The sequence below is a fragment of the Oratosquilla oratoria genome, chromosome 5 (assembly GCF_046742065.1).
Source record: "Oratosquilla oratoria isolate Oo_2021 chromosome 5, ASM4674206v1, whole genome shotgun sequence".
NCBI classification, from domain to species: domain Eukaryota; kingdom Metazoa; phylum Arthropoda; class Malacostraca; order Stomatopoda; family Squillidae; genus Oratosquilla; species Oratosquilla oratoria.
The window spans coordinates 14,924,507-14,937,006 of record NC_134781.1 but is presented as its reverse complement, the minus strand read 5'-3'; the positions used below and the strand labels follow the sequence as shown (position 1 = coordinate 14,937,006).

At 43.1% G+C, this 12,500-nt stretch overlaps 1 protein-coding gene across 2 annotated transcripts in view; it reads right to left on the bottom strand.

The window, feature by feature from the left end:
• The window catches only part of Khc (kinesin heavy chain), a 721,767-nt gene that overhangs the window by 199,587 nt on the left and 509,680 nt on the right, over window positions 1-12,500 (bottom strand). The window lies entirely within an intron of this gene.

Genomic DNA, 12,500 nt, shown 5'->3' with positions numbered 1-12,500 from the left:
AAAATTCTTTAGCGATTTTCATTCACGTAAATGACGCCAGTATCCGCCTTGGTGTCTCGCTGGTGTTGGAGAACACCTCGAGTCTGTCATAAAAGGTGTGTGAGTTTGTATGATGTAGTGCGTGTGTGTGTGTGTGTGCGTGCGTGCGTGTGTGTGTGTGTGTGTGTGTGTGTGTGGGTGTGCGTATTTGTGTGTGTGTGTGTGTGTGTGTGTGTGCGTGTGTCTGTGATCATGTGCATATGTATATATATACAGTATATACACATATATAATGTATATGCATACATGGAATCATGCATATACATGCTTCCAACCACATAAACACAAGCAAGCGCGCACACACGCACACACACACACACATATATATATATATACACACACATAAATATATATATATAATATATATATATATATATATTGCAGAAACTACTGGGAAATGAAATATACGGTTACCGAACGTTTTCGTCTATTTTAGACATCTTCAGAAGACAATGGACTATTATTATTAGTTTAACTGAATTATGTGAAATAGACTCTAAGTATGAATTTAATGGGAATTTCTACATTTAAAAATTTGGTATGACCATGGGGAATTATTTGTCTCCAATTCTGAGCAATAAGTAGCCTAGGAGATTTTTGAAAGAATTATTACCAAACATTCTTCCTACTAATGCAGGCTGGTATAGATATTTTGACGAAAAGTTATGTATTTGGCCTATTGATCAAACTTTGAATGCTTTTATGTTAGAATGAAATAATTTGGTGCCGTCCATGAAATTCACAGTTGAGATACAAGAAAATAATATATTACCATTTTTAGATGTAAATATTTACCTATGTGAAAGATATTTCAAATTTGAAGTTTACAGAAAGCCAACAAATGTCCTTTCTTACATTCATTTTTACTCGTATCACCATCAAAACACCAAGTCGTGCGTTTTTTCATCAATATTTTTCAGAGCTTTCAGAATCTGTTCCCCTGGATTTTTGACTGTAAAGGCACAAAACAGATAGGAATTTTTTCTTAATACTTCTCATGCAAAACAATTTAATCGTGAATATGTTAACAATTCCTTACTATGAGAATTTAGTCAGTCTTCCTAGCATACTCAAAAAATTTGGTATCAAGTTAGTTTTTAAAAACAATAACAATGTTAAGCGCTTGTTGATTAAAAATTCGCCAAAAGAAAATGAAGGTTGTGTATACAGCATACCATGTAAAGACTCTTATTTTATTTACATAGGCCAGACAGGTAAAGCTTTGAACAAAAGAATAAATCAACACAAATACAGCATTAAAACGAGGCAATTGTCAAGTGGACAGTTTGTTCACCAAAAGGACTATGGACATAACATTGACTGGAAAAAAACTCAAAAGTAATTACATCTTGTAATAATATTGTAGAAAGAAATATTATTGAATTTTGTCATATTAAAAGTATATTTGAAAATAATATGAATTTGAGGTTTATGCTAATTGGATATTTCTATTATTAATAACGTTGTTTGTGATAATTTCAATCTAGATTGTATTAAGCCTGTTCACATGGGACCTTCCCGAATCCCCTCTTTCTTCTTATGTATATAATATTACTTTTTGTATGACTACTTTGTACCTTTGAAGATGTCGTAAATAGACGAAAACGTTCGGTAACCATATTTTTAATTTTCCAGTGGTTTCTGCAAAAATAGTTTATCACATGTTTTTGTAGTTTCTTTGCATATATATATATATATATATATATATATATATATATATATACATATATATATATAACATATATATATATATATACATATATATATATATATATATATATATATATACATGTATATATATATATATATATATATATATATATATATGAAAAAGGTGGAAAAAGAGTCACGGGTCTCGTTCCGAGTTCATTCCAGACCGGTTTTGCTTGTAGCTTCTTCAACTCTCTTTTTCCACCTTTTTCAACTTGTCACAATGTCTCAACATATATATATATATATATATGTATATGTATACAGTGCTATCAAACAAAAGGATGTCCACGAATAGAAACGGGAGACCACTCGACGGATAGAAATATGAGACCATGACGAAGTATATTCCTTCTTGCAGCAACACGGGGGCTGGAGTGTTGTGGAGTGCAGTGGAGTGGATGATGCTGGAATTCCAATGCCGTGGACCGGAAAGGGATAAAGTGGACCGGAATGGGATAAAGTGGACTGGAGAAGAGAGGCATGAGAAAAGAGGAGGGGGAAGAGGAAAGGAAAGAGAGGGGATGGAAGCTGAGGAGAAGAGGGGGGAGAGGGGAGGAGGAGGGGAGGAGGAGGGGAGGGGAGGAGGAGGGGAGGGGAGGAGGAGGGGAGGGGGTGAGGAGGGGAGGGGAAGAGGAGGGGAGGGGGAGGGAAGGAGGAGGGGAGGGGAGGAGGGGGGGAGGAGGGGAGGAGGAAGTGGGAGGAGGAGGGGAGGAGGAGGGGAGGGGGAGGAGGGGAGGGGGAGGAGGGGAGGGGGAGGAGGGGAGGGGAAGAGGAGAGGATGGGAGGAGAAAGGGCGGGAAAGATGGGGAAGAGGAGGTAAGGGGAAGGGGAGGATGAAGGGGAGTGGGAAGGGAAGATGAAAGGGAAAGGAAGGTATGGGAAAGGGAAGGTAGGGGGCAGTGGAGGTAAGGAGAGGGGGAGGGAAGGGAAGATGAAGGAGATGGTATGGGGAAGGGAAGGTGAAGGGAAGGTGAAGGTAAGGAGAAGAGGAGGTAAGGGGAGGGGAAGTGAAGGGATGGGAAGGGAAAGGAAGCGAGAAGGGCAGTAAGGTTAAAGAAAGGAAGATAGATGAAGGACACAGGAAAAAACAGATATAAAAAATAGAAAAAAAAGAGGGTAAAGGAAGCAAAGACAGGACAGGGGCATAGTAGAGAATGGAAGAGGATTAAGATGAAATCTTTTGAAGACAAGGAAAGGAGGAACAAGTAGATGAGGAGAGGCAATGGGAAGAGAGGTGAGACGAGAAGATGGGTGAGGAATAGAGGGGAGGAATAGAGGGGAATAGAGGGGAGGAAAGGGGAGAAGAGTAGAGGGAAGGGGAAAAGGTGAGATAATGAGGGGTTGAAAGGGGAGAAAGAGGGACAAGAGGAGAGAAGAGGGGAGAAAAGGGGAAAGAGGAGAAGAGGGGAGGAGTTTGGAGGGGCGGAGAGGGGAGGAGCGTAGCGGGAAGGAGAGGGGAGAGAGGAAAAGGGAGGCAAAGAGAGGGGATGAGTGGGGAAGGAAAAAGAGGGGTGAGGGGAGGAGCGGGGAGGGAAGGAGAGGGGAGAAGGGAGGAATGTGGAGGAAGGAGAGGGGAGAAGGGAGGAATGTGGAGGAAGGAGAGGGGAGGATTGGGGAGGGAAGGAGAGGGGAGAAGGGAGGAATGTGGAGGAAGGAGAGGGGAGAAGGGAGGAATGTGGAGGAAGGAGAAGGGAGGATTTGGGAGGGAAGGAGAGGGGAGACAGGAGGAGTAGGGAGGGAAGAAGATGGAAAAGGGAGGAGTGGGGAGGGAAGGAGAGGGGAGAAGGAAGGAATTGGGGGGAAGGAGAAGGAAGAGGGGGGAGAGAGAAGAGGGGAGTAGCGGGGAGGGGAAGAGGGGAGAGGGGAGGAGTTAGGTAAGGAGAGGGGAGACGGGAGGAATGAGGGAAGGAGAAGGGAGAGGGGAGGAGTGGGGTGAGGAGAGGGGAGGAGGGAGGAATGGGGAGAGAGGGAGAGGGGAGAGGGGAGGAGAGTGGAGAGTGGAGGAATGGGGAGGGAATGAGAGGGGAGAGGGGAGGAGATAAGAGGAGGTGAGGAGAGGGGAGAGGGGAGAGGGGAGGAGAGTGGAGAGTGGAGGAGTGGGGAGGAGTTGAGGGGAGGAGTGGGTAGGGGAAGAAGAGAGAGTGGAGGAGTGGGAAGGGAAGGAGAGGGGGAGAGGGAAGGGGACGCGACTGGAAGTTCTAAGAAACGGAGATGTAATTGAAGACCTAATAGAGAAATGTAATTGAAGACCTGATAGAGAAACGAGTTCGGCCAATAGGATTCTCCCCACGTCTTGTCAACTCGGGCGGAAATCCTCATCTACCCTCACCCCCTCCCTTCCTCATTATCCTCCTCTTCTTCTTCCTCCCCTTCTCCTCCTCCTCTTCCCCTTCTCCTCCTCCTCTTCCTCCTTCTCCTCCTCCTCTTCTTTCTCTTCATCATCATCCATCACCTCCTCCCTTCCTCATTATCCTCCTCCTCTTCTTCCTCCCCTTCTCCTCCTCCACTTCCCCCTTCTCCTCCTCCTATTACTCCCTCTTCTTCTCCTCCTATTCCTCCTCCTTCTCCTCCTCCTCTTCTTCCCCCTTCTCCTCATCATCCCTTATCCTTATCTTCCTCCTCTTCTTTCCCACCTCCTTCTCCTTCACCAACTTCTTCTCTTCCTCCTCCTCCTTCTCCCCACCCTCCTACTCTTCCTCCTCTTCCTCTTCCCCTCTTTATCCTCCTCCTTATTCTTATCCTTCTTCTCCTCTTCCTTACCCTCCTCCATCTCTTCCTCCCCATCCTCCTTATCCTCCTTCTTCCCCTCCAACTTATCCTTCTCCGTCTCTCACCTTCCTCCTTCTTCACCTTCCTCCCTTTCTTCTTCTTCTTCTTCCTCCTTGTCTCTCTTTCTTGGAGCGCAAGGAGAGTAAAACTGAAGTTTGGTGGATAATCTGTGTACCAACGAAACACAAGAAGCATCAAAGAGACAGAAATACCTTGCTGTGCGGCCCCACCGTGCATCATGGGAGCATTGGCCACAAAGAAGAACTTTGTTTTTAAGAGATGACTGAAGGTAAGGGGGAAAGGTCGTGTATTCGTGGTGTGCGTTGCACACACACACACACACACACACACACACACACACACACACACACACACACACACACACACACACACACACACACACACACGTATATATATATATATATATATATATATATATATATATATACATATATATATATATGTATGTGTGTGTGTGTGTGTGTGTGTGTGTGTGTGTGTGTGTGTGTGTGTGTGTGTGTGTGTGTGTGTGTGTGTGGAAGGGTGGTGAGGCAAACACCAGGAACCGTTGGTGTTTTATTGCTAACGTTTCGTCCTGAAAGGACTTCCTCAGGACGAAACGTTAGCAATAGAACTCCAACGGTTCCTGGTGTTAACTCACCACCTTTCCACTCATTCTGTCTTACACACTTCAATATGTATACATATATATATATATATATATATACATATATATATATATATATATATATATATATATATATATATATATATGTAGGGTAGTGGATGGAAGGGTGGTAGATAGGGTTTTAATGGATTATATAGTGGCAACCAGAAGAATAGCATGAGTTTTGGATGTACATGTTCTAAGGAGAGAGAGTGGGGAAACATCAGATAACTTTTTGGTAGAAGGTAAGTTAAGAATGGAGGACAGATGGAGAAAGAGTAAAAGGACAGGAGGTAGGGAGGTACTTGGAGTAAACTGCTTAAATGAGAAAGAATAGGAGTACAAGAAGGTGAGAGAGGAGTGGGAAGGAGTGAAGGATTGAGTAGAACTAGGGATGGAGGAGGAATGGGGATGGTTCAAGGCGGGAGTCACAAGATGTGGAAAGTTGGTGTGTGAGACGGAGGATGGGAGGAAATAGAAGGAAGGGTAGTAAGTGGTGGGATGAGGAAGCGAAGAAGATGGTAGACGAGAAGAAGTGAGCGTTCACAGTTTGGTTGCAAAATAGAACGAGAGAATCATATGAAAGGTACAAAGAAAAGAAAAGAAAAGAGAAGTAAAGCATAAGATAGAGGAGGCTGAGAGGAGAGCAGATGTGAAATGGGGTACGAGTATGACATATTTTTGAAAGTAATAAAAAGCTGTTCTTTAAAGAAAGGGAGAAAGAGATGAATCAAGTAGAGAAGAAAAGGTAAAAGGTACAGATGGAGAGATGATAGTGGAAGAGACGGCTGCAAGAGGAAGGTGGGCTGAGTATTTTAAGGAGTTGCTAAATTTGAAGGAGGATAGGGAGGGAAAGGTAGTTGCAGTGGGAAGCGTTAATAAAATGACAGTGATGAATGAGGAAAATGGAGGAGAAATAAGGAAAGATGATGTGAAAGCAGTTATTAAAATGATGAAAGCAGGTAAGGCACCTGGGTTGGATGGGTGGCATGTGGAGTGTCTAAAAAAGGGAGGTACAGTGATGGTGGACTGGCTAGTGAGGTTGTTTAATGTTTGTCTAAAAGAGGGTAGAGTGCCGGAGGACTGGAGGAAAGCCTTGTATATTTCCAGTTTACAAGGAAAAAGGGGACAAATGTGATTGAAGTAGTTTCAGTTGGATAAGTTAGTTGAGTGTAGCTGGAAGGCTTATGGGAGGGTTTTGACTGAGAAGATTAGGAGAGGAACAGAGGAATAATTGGTGAATAGCAGTGAGGATTTAGGACAGGCAGGAGTTGCGTGGATCTGATTTTTGTGGTAAGGTAGATATATGAGAAAGCTTTAGGAAAATGTAAGGATGTATTTTGGGCCTTTATGGATTTGATAAAGGCTTATGATAGGATGGAAAGGAAGGCACTATGGGAGGTATTGCAGATATATGGGATAGGAGGAAAGCTGTTAACATCAGTCAAGAGTTTTTACGAGAGTAGTAGAGCCTGTGTTAGAATTAGAAATGGAGAGAGTAAGTGGTTTGAGGTAAAGGTGGGACTTCACCAGGGATGTGTCATGTCACCTTGCCTGTTCAATTTATGCATGGATGGGGTAGTGCGAGACGTAAACGCAAGGGTAATGGGTCAGGGATTAGAGATTGTTCAAGAAAATGGTATAAAATGGGAGATAAGGCATCTGTTGTTTGCTGACGACACTGCGCTTGTGGCAAAATCAGAGGAGGAATTAAGGAAGTTAGCGACAGAGTTTGGAGATGTGTGCGATAGAAGGGAGTTGAAAACAAATGTAGGTGAAGTTAAGGTGATGATATGTATAAGGGGAGAATGTGGCAGCAAATTGGAAATGAGTATTAAGGGAGAGAGACTGGAAAAAGTAGATAGTTTTAGATACTTGGGTGCGAATGTGCCTGGAAAGGGAGGAGTGGGGGTGGAGGTAGAATGTAGATTGAAAAAAGCAAGTAAATGCCTTGGGGGGTTAAAAAGTGTAATGAGAAATAGACATTTAGAAATGGATGCTACGAGTAGATTGTATGAAGGAGTAATTGTGCCGACAGTATGTATGGGACAGGAAGAGAGGAGTTTGAATGTCTTTGAAATGCCTGAGATGTAAGGTAGGGGTTATTAGGCTGGATATAGTGAGAAACGAGGAAGTGAGGAGAGTAGGGGTGGAATGGGAGTTGGAAGATAGGGTTGACGAAAAAGTATTGGGATGATTTGGACGAATGGAGAGAACGACTGAAGAAAAATTAGTAAAAGAGGTGTGGAACGCAGAGGTGTAAGAAGTGAACATGAGGGAGCGACCAAGGACGAGATGGATGGATGGGGTAAAAGGGGTATTGGGAAAGAGGGGTATGTCTGTTGAGGAAGGAAGTAAACAGAAGATAGGGGTGAGTGGAGAATGGTTGTGTATGGATGATGCGGTGATAAATGGAAGGAGGTGGGTGGGGGATGGGGGTGTAAGGAAGTATGTGTGAATATTTTGACGCAGCCTGAAGGGATCCCTCCCCGTCTTCTCTTTTTCTGTATGAAGGGACGGACAACTGGGTCGCCCATCAAATGAAGCGGTCTTACTGTGGATGTGCTGTGTCTTGCTGCATTGTTTCTGACCCAGGGCAGTGGGCGACATGCAAGGATAACCTGTCATTCAGGAGGAGCCAAGATAGGAGGGAGGGAGGGGGTGAAAGGGAGTGGAGTATGTGGGGATGGAATGGGTAGGAATGGGTTTTATGCTTTTGTTTGTTGGCTACCTCCCTTGTAAGAAAAAAAAAAAAAAAGTTGGTGTATATATATATATACACATATATGTATATGTATATATATATATATACACACACACACACATATATATATATACACCAAAAAGTGCAGTTAATGATGGACAGTGATATGGAGAGCCATATATATTTCACCCTAACGTCCAGCGCATCACGACAGATTAAACAAAATAGAAAATTTAAAAGAGATAAAGAGCGAAAGGTGAATTCAGGTCAGGTCAAAGCTGACAGGTAGATTCCTCCATCTTTTTGAAAAAGCGTAGCATGACGGAGGGAAAAGAGGATAAAAGGAGTAAGAGGAGGAGAATTAAGTGAAGGATGAGGAAGAAAAGGAGGAAGGGGAGGAGGCTGGCGATCAGGAGAAGGAGAGTGAGGAGGATAAGGATGAGGAAGAAGAGATGGGAGGAGAAAGAAGAGAAATAAGAAGGAGAGAAGGAGGAGGGAGGGAGAGAAGGGGTAAGAAAGAGTAGAAAGGGGAAGAGGAAGAAAAGGAAGAAAAGGAGGGAGGGAGAAGAGTAGGAGCAGTAAGAAAAGGAGAAAGAAGAGGAAGAGAAAGAAGAGAGGAGGAAGGAGAGGAAGAAGAAAAAGAAGGGTAGGAGGAAGAAGGGAAAGAAGAGGAGGAGGAAGAAGAGGAAGAGGACGAGGATGAGTAATAAGTAATTTTACTTGGCATTGAATCAATATACATGAAGTGCAGATAATGAAAAGAACACACAGTTCGAAATAACAATTACAAATGCCGAGAATAACACAAAAAAGCATGTAAGCTTATTTCCATTGTGAGAAGAAAGGAAGAGACAGTTCCGGGAGACGAGAGGTGGGCGTTGGCAGTAAGCGTGTGTACTGGTGATTATATTAAACTTTCAGGGGAGAAATGTAAATCAAATAAACAAACAAATGAATAAATAAATTAACATGCTATATGTCTGGAGACAAACTGAACAAGGCAAGGGGTTGTTTGCTGGCGACACTGCGCTTGTGGTAGGGTCAGAGGTGGGAATAAGGGAGTCGGTGACGGAGTTTGGGAATGTATGCAATGGGAGAAAGCTGAAGGTAAATGTGGGTAAGAGGAAGGTAGTAGGATGTACAAGGGGAGAGGGTGGCAGCAATTTGGAAGTAAATCTTAAAGAAGAGAGGCTGGAGGAAGTGGGCAGCTTTAGGTACTTGGGGTCGCATGTGGCAGGAAAGGGAGGAGTGGAGGTAGAGGTAAATTGTAGATTGAGAGAAGCAAGTAAATATCTTGGGGGATTAAAAAGTGTATTGAAAAATAGGAATTTGGGAATGGATGCAAAGAGGATGATTGTTCCGACAGTACTGTATGGGGCAGAGACAATGGAATTTAAGACAGGCAGAGAGGAAAAGTTTAAATGTGTTTGAGATTAAATGTCTGAGAAGTTTGGTAGGGATTACAAGGTTGGACAGAGTGAGAAACGAGGAGGTGAGGAGGAGATAGGAGTTGGAAAAGATGGGAGGCAGGGTTGATGAAAGAGTACTGTGATGGTTTTGACACATGGAAATATTGAGTGAAGAAAGATTAGTAAAAGAGGTGTGGAAGGTAGAGGTGGATGAAATGAACATGACGGGACGACCGAGGATGAGATGGGAGGATGGAGGGAAAGGGGCGTTGAGCAAAAGGGGTTTGTAGATCATGGAAGGGAGAAAGTAGGAGATATGGGTTGAGTGGAGAATAGCTGTGTATTGATGATACTGTGATGCAAAGAAGGGAGAGGGTGGGGGATTGGAGAGTGTGTGATTATTTGTTATTATTTCGACGCTGCCCGGAGAGATTTCTCCTCGTCTTCTCTTTTTTCTGCATGATAGGACGGAGAGGTGGTGTCGCCGATTAAGTGAAGCGGCCTTGCTGTGGGCGGGATACAGATATGACCCAACATCAATAAGCTAGAATAAGAGGACAGAAAGGGTGGTGGATGGGAGTGGAATGGATAGGAATGAAATGGATAGAAGTGGGTATATGTCTTTTGACTTGGCTACCTCCCTGGTAAAGGGGAAAAAGTCCTTGTGTGTGTGTGTGTGTGTGTGTGTGTGTGTGTGTGTGTGTGTGTTTGTGTATGTACTGTAAGTGTGTACGTGGGTGTATGTATGACAACAAGATGAGAGGCATTTTTACACATCAAAGGATTGATTGATTCCTTGTACGAGGCAAAGTGGACTGACGAAGGACTGGCGACAAAAGATAAAGTGTGTAAAGTTATAAAAAAAGGTAGTTAAAAATGTTCAGGTTTATCCCTTTCTCGGACAGAAAGCTTAAAAACAACACTGATTAAAATCGTCTGTTGACAAATTGTGTAATTAAAAATGTGCTATTCATTAGTGTAGTATAACGAACCTAATCAATTAATCAGTCAGTCAGTGTGTGTGTGTGTGTGTGTGTGTGTGTGTGTGTGTGTGTGTGTGTGTGTGTGAGTGAGAGATCGAGAGACATAGACAGAAAGAGAGAGAAAGACAGAGCAAGAGGTAGAGATAGACACTACCACCAACACTAACACTACGACCACCACATTACTATCACCAAAAGAAACACCAGGATTACCACCAGGACGACCAACAGTATCACCAGCATTATAACCAGTTACACCGCTATCAAGACCACAAAGTATCGCATTAACGTGTTGGGGGTGATAGATCTCATTTCAACGTGTAATGGTACTGTAGGCTCTGGTATTCATCCGCAAAGAGTTATAAATATTATATAAGTAATTGCTGGGGTGGAATAAACAAGGCTATCTTTGCCAGCGAAGACTCGAGGACTACGCTTCGAGATGTAATTTTGCAAGTACTTGTGGAACATGTTCTTAGGGCGTTGTTGTTGTTGTTGTTGTTGTTGTTGTTGTTGTTGTTGTTGTTGTTGTTGTTGTTGTTGTTGTTGTTGTTGTTGTTGTTGTTGTTGTTGTTGTTGTTGTTGTTGTTGTTGTTGTTGTTGTTGTTGTTGTCGTCGTCGTCGTCGTCGTCGTCGTCGTCGTCGTCGTCGTCGTCGTTCCTTCTACTTCGTCTTGCTAGTGTTTTTATTGTTGTTATCATTTTTCTTCTTTTTCTTACTGGTATTATTTTTGTTGTTGTTGTTGTTGTTCCTTCTACTTCTTGCTAGTGTTTTTATTGTTGTTGTTATTGCTGTTATTGTTGTTATTTTTCTTCTTTTTCTTACTGGTAATTTTTGTTGTTTTCGTTAATTTGTTTTTGTTGCTGATGTAGTTATTATTTCTTGTTTTTGTTAGTTCATTTTTCTTCGTCTTCCTTACATTCTTTTTCATTTCTTTCTTTTCCCTCCCTTCATCTTCTCTTTTAATTTTTCTTTTATTTTATTTTCTTTCTCCTTTTTCCACACCTTTTCCCCTCCTACTCTTCCCTCTTCTTTACTCTTTCTCTTCATCCTTCTCCTCTTCTTACTTCTCATTTACTTTTTCTCTTTTTTTCCTTTCTCTGTGTTCGCCAACATTTCTTCCTTCTATCTTTAATTCTTCTTTTCTCCTCTTCCTCCAAGTCCTCCTTAAATTTTCAATTCTTCCTCCTTTTTCCTCTCCTCTTTCCTCCTCCTCCTCTATTTTTTTCTTCCTCCTTCACCTCTACCAATTTCACTTCTCTTCCTCCTCCTCCTCCTCTTCTTTCCCCTTCTTTAATTCTCCCTCATTTCTTCTCCCCCTACTCCTCCTCTTTCTCCTCCTTCTCTATTTTTCTTCCTCCTTCACCTCTACCAATTTCACTTCTCTTCCTCCTCCATCTCCTCCTCCTCCTCCCCTTCCTTTCCCTTCTTTAATTCTACATCATTTCTTCTCCTCCTACACCTCCACTTCCTCCTCCTTATCCTACTCTTCCTCCTCCTCCTCTTCCTCCTTCTCCTTATCCTCCTCCTCCTCCTTATCTTCCCCTTCCTCCTCCTCCTAATCCTCCTCCTCCTTATCTTCCCCTTCCTCCTCCTCCTAATCCTCCTCCTCCTTATTCTCCTCTTCCTCCTCCTCCTAATCCTCCTAATCCTTATTCTCCTCTTCCTCCTCCCCCTTATCCTCCTCTTCCTCCTAATCCTCCTCTTCCTTATCCTCCTCTTCCTCCTCCTCCTTATCCTCCTCTTCCTCCTCCTCCTCCTTATCCTCCTCTTCCTCCTTCTCCTCCTTATCCTCCTCTTCCTCCTCCTCATCCTTATCCTCCTCTTCCGGGAGCTTCCGCCTCTCTGTGGTCGTGGCAGAACACTACATGGTTATCGGAATCCTTCCACGTGCCTGCCTTCGGGGTATGTGACCGCGTCAGACACCTCAATCGTATGAAGAGGAAACCAATCTAGAGTTCTAGACATGGAACCAACACACAACAAATCACATGACAATTACATTAGAGGTGCCGCGTTGTATAGCAAGACTTGCCGTGATAGCGTTGAAATAGTTATTCCTCCTATTCCTCCTCCTCCTCCTCTTCCTCTTCCTCCTCACCCTTCTGTTACTCCTCCTCTTTCTCCTCCTCCTGTTAATCCTCCTTTTCCTTCTCCTCCTCCTCCTCCTCCTCCTCCTCTTCCTCCATTTACTCCCTTATATTTTATTGATTATC